The sequence below is a fragment of the Rhipicephalus sanguineus genome, chromosome 4 (assembly GCF_013339695.2).
Source record: "Rhipicephalus sanguineus isolate Rsan-2018 chromosome 4, BIME_Rsan_1.4, whole genome shotgun sequence".
NCBI lineage: Eukaryota > Metazoa > Arthropoda > Arachnida > Ixodida > Ixodidae > Rhipicephalus > Rhipicephalus sanguineus.
The window spans coordinates 36,167,247-36,171,956 of record NC_051179.1 but is presented as its reverse complement, the minus strand read 5'-3'; the positions used below and the strand labels follow the sequence as shown (position 1 = coordinate 36,171,956).

Below are 4,710 nucleotides of genomic sequence, written 5' to 3'. Positions count from 1 at the left end.
CGTCTTTTTTTTGCTAGTAAACATGTCCTATCGTTCGCACCTCTCATACAGTCACAGACACGACATGTATGTCCAACCGGTGACAAACTCGCGCGGAGAACAAGCGGTCGCACCCCTCATAGATCTACGGGTACGTCGTCGTTGGCGTAGGCCTTCCATTCCTCTGATCTCTTTTCGCAGCCGCCGTTGCCTTTCCCGTTTCCTAGTGCTGGGCTAACTGCTGGTTTCTTTTTTTAGTGAACCAGTGGTGAGTAGTGGGATTTACCCAATTTCTGTGGCACATACCTGAGAGGCCACGCAGGATAGACCGCACAAATTACGACCGAGTTAAACAACTCCCATGTTAAAACCTTTTCGCCCATCCGTTTTACGACGTTTCGCTTCAGGTTATATGCCGACTACATGTTTGGCCGCGAAACGCGCGATGAAAGACTGTGGCAGCCAATATATCGACCAGCTTAGCAGAAAGAAATCACAGCCATCTCTGAGACCGGCTCCCGTCTACATAAGGCTTACGAGACAAATTGCTTTCAGTCTCTGTGGCGCGCCTTCTGCGAAAGGCTTATACAGTACTGATTGAGGCAAGAGACACATATTCTACCGAACAAGGTTGATTGGTGATATTTTGCAGGATAAGGCAGAAGAAAAAGAAACGTGGGGAATTAATGAAGTGTTATTGCATTTATAGAGAAAAGGAAAGATAACAAAAAAAAAAGATACAAGAAGCTTGATTAGCCACATAATGAAAGACTATATTGCAGTCGGAAGCAAACGGCTATATGTTCCCTTTTTGTTTTTCTCATAAACAACATAAATAGAGATAAGAAATGTCCACAGTGTGAACACACACATGCACAGGTGTTCATAATTCAGCCTATCGTGCGTAATATGAGCTACCGGACACCATCAGGCGCAGCAACACCTTCGCGGCCCATTCCCATCGCAAGTTTGTTATTGCTGAACACCACTTAAGCTGGGAAGTACGCCATACAGTATGGAGGCTATACCGGACTCCATGCAAACAAGCGGGATTCTTTATTATGTTTGAAAGTATACGAATGGGATTACGTTGGCTGTCGCTTGTGTTAGAACATGACCGCCACAACTTCGGAATTGAATGGAACCTGCGAATTTGGGTTCAGCAGGAAGATGACTAAACTGGTGACGTATGCAGAACAGATAAGAAAATGAAAAAAAAAGAAATCTTCGTGGTGTGAAAGAATGATAAGATATGTCCATCGTATCTTTTAAGTAAATAAATATAGCCCATGCAATGCATAGCTTTCTCACAGAAGAGGCGTAGCCTTACCATTTTCCCTGGGGGTAGAAATGGCGGAAGCCGAAATAACTGTGCAGTGAGGGAGCCACACAACAATAATAACTTTCGGGATGAAACATCGAAGTTCACTTGTCATCTGTCAAGGGGACATGCAAGCACTATGCAATATGTCTGGAATAAGCTAAGCATGTAACTGATATTGTAATGTATTCATGGAGTAGTCCGAGAGGCAGAGGGGAGGGGGGGGGGGGTCGCTTACTTTTATCTCCCCTGTAATAAACGCCACTGCTTGCCTAACAGTACGAAGAAAAGATGCACATAACATGTTCAAGATTTCACACGTGACAAGAACTCTTGTATATTTAATGCAAAAGCAGTTCAGCAAGGACCGGAACACGTGACATTAAAATACACAGGATAAGCGCTGTTATAGCCGGTCGTAAAAATGCCCATGGTCACCAGAAAGCTATCGTCATCATGAACGGGTATGTGCCACAGAAATTGGGCAAATCCACCTATTCACCCCTGGTCCACCCGGGGAAAAAAGGCCCAGAGAAATGCCAAGTATGGGGATCGGATCGGGCGTGCATGAATTTTCAACCAACTGCTGCTTGTTGTTTTCCTTACTTCAAAACAAACCGAAAAACAAAGATCGCTGTTGCACGCTCCGCTGAATCAGCACTCAGGCTGTAAGAAAAAAAAAACTTGTGATGTCACGCTTGAGGTGCAGCTCTGCCCCATTTCACTCAGTGCAGCGGCGTGCACCCCCGCGAAGCGATGACTTTACGCGCTTCGGTGAATTTTCGCGTAGCTTGCAACCCGGATCGCTGACGGCCACGCCTGCTAGGATACCACGTATTCCTTGGATGCGCATTTTTTGTCATCTGTTATAATAGCGCGTTTAAGTCGTGTCGTCTATATTGTGGCGTTGATAAATTTGTTTGGAGCTCCGAAAAGTTGGCAACGATAAATTTCTATATTGCCAGGCTGTATATTGCCACAATTAAGTCGGTAAAATAATTTAATGGTGATTTGTTATGTAAGACAATACAGCTATTGAGCACTTTGCAGTCAACCGAGGGTAAAATAGAAGAAAAGGGTGTTGTCTTAAGATGAGGGGTGGAGTTATGGGGGTACGAGGGCGACACGTCACAAAGCTTGACGTATACAATCTAAGAAAAAGTGCGCTAGACTTCACCAGAGCGCTTGACAAGCGGACAGTAGGAAACGGAAGCTTTTAAGCAATACCGCACAAAAAGCTTGGTACATCGTCGATGCCACGAGGAAACACAAAATCGCGCTTGATTAATCTATACCAAAAGAGACTGCTAAGAAATACCGAAAGAAAGAAACATACAAAAGTATAAAGAAATTGAATTTCACTAAATCAAGAGTGCATTGTTATCTCTTGGTTCACTGCTAAAGCCTTTAGATCAGCTTGGATCAGACAACTAAATTATATGAACTGCGTCACTCCAGGAAAGAAAAGGCATAAATAATTTATGTGCACCAACTCATGTAGTTTTAAAAGTCTCCGAGGACTAAATGTATTTCGCCGAGACTCGCTCCAAAGGGAACAATATTATGTTCTGAAGCAGCCATGGTTAAGTATGGGGATAATCTACCTCATTCTGAGCCCACAAAGATGGCCTTGATCGGGATGAGACGCAGTTTAGGAGGCGTTTTACTGTTGCAGGAATTCTATAAAAAAATATAAGTTTAAGATCAGCTTAGGGAATAGAGTCACTATACGAAGATGAGTGCAAAAGTGAACGTGAAAGAAATGCCAAGATTTACTTTATGGGTTTTGTCGAGTGCCACAAAAGCATACATTTCTTTTTTTTTTTTTTCGCGTCTGAACACAAACAAGTCCTCACAAGCAACACTTGTCTTTTTTTGTTTTTCTTTTAAATAACTGCCCTACTTCATAAATAGCTCTCAAATTGGAGTACTTGGATGAATGTGAAATTCGAGAAACGTGGATGCCATAACAATCGCTACTCGCATCTTATAGCAGCACGCTTTAAGGACCGCTGCAATTTCTGTGAAACGCAGAATATTAAGCGAGCGACCTGGCATGAATTTCTGTAAAATACGTGCCCCGAAAAGATAGAAAGCAAAAGCAATGACAAAACACACATGAAGGAATCGCGGAATACACAGTGTATTTTAACAAAGTGAAACGTACAACTGCAGAGGCGAGGCGGCAGTGCGCACAATGTGCGCACTTCTATTTATGCCCATTTCGCCTGAGTCCTATAAAGGTCCCCGTGTGCTCTAAGATGAGTCTCAGTCCAAATGCGACTACATTACCTATATAAATTAAACAGTTCTCCTATACCGAGCTTTTTTTTTTTGACGAAACAGCAAGAACACGAATACCGGTAAATATGCAGGTCACGATCTTGCCGAAAAATACACATTTAGAGCTGGTATTTGACGAGACTTAACTGAAACGCGCACGGGACCTAGTGTGAGCTCGTTCTCTGTAAAACCATGGGAATACGGGGTTGTGCTTTGGATATAGGGACAGGAACAGAGGGAAAGAACAGAAAACGACTAAGAAGGAAGTCCAAATCGACAAGAAATAACTTTTGCTGTCTACAGGTCGTGTAGCACGCGAGAAGAGCGACTTCGTTTCGGCTGAGTGTGGGCTATTTCCCGAATTGCCCCGTCTTCCCATTGGGGACATGGTAGGAAATAGAGGGGGGGTGGCTGAAACTATTGAGCAGGTAGCCTTGCGAAAAAAGCAGGGCCCTGCCTTGACACAAAAAAAGATACAGGGCTCCGAATGCGGTGTCGAGAAGCGAGATCGAAAAGCGGCTGCTACCGGAACGTGAAAGGAATCCCTGAAGCTGTTTATCGTGCTCCCTGCCAGAGAGAACAATCGTTTCTATTATAGTTCTTTCGTTCAGTGTATGTTTAAGATGTCGTCGCCTAGTGGATAAAATAAAGAAAAGACGATCCAGGCATACAAATGTACTGCGTTTCCACGATTTCCAGGCGTAGATTCATTTAATTTCGTTACCGTTTCTTTGCTTCTTTTTTACCGTTTCTTGACCCGGCCGCCGTGGCTCAGTGATAGAGCATCGGACTTGTTATTCGAAGGTCGCAGGTTCGGTCCCTGCCGGCGGCGAGTTACTTTTTCGTCCACTTTACTTTCTTCGCATTTATATCCAAAAAAATTCGGCAGATTCCACGTTCCGTGGGAGTCGATGTTATGCGAAGCATGCGCAGGAAGGTGACTGTGTCGCAATTTTTCACATTGAGCGAAACGTTACGGAACGACGCTAGAGAAATGTGCAAATGGTACACGCACACATATATTTTGAAGAGTCGCACATGTATTATATAACCAGTTGTTTACAGTTGCTAAACGATGCCAACAGCAACATAAGTGTAACGAACACCAAATGCAGTAAGCTGATATG

The 4,710-nt window shown here is 43.8% G+C and overlaps 1 non-coding gene across 1 annotated transcript; it reads left to right on the top strand.

Moving 5' to 3' along the window:
• The first annotated feature begins 4,343 nt into the window (after positions 1 to 4,343).
• Trnat-ugu (transfer RNA threonine (anticodon UGU)) lies at positions 4,344 to 4,415 on the top strand. Its single transcript has one exon. It is a non-coding gene; the product is annotated as a tRNA-Thr (tRNA).
• The last annotated feature ends 295 nt before the right edge of the window (positions 4,416 to 4,710 follow it).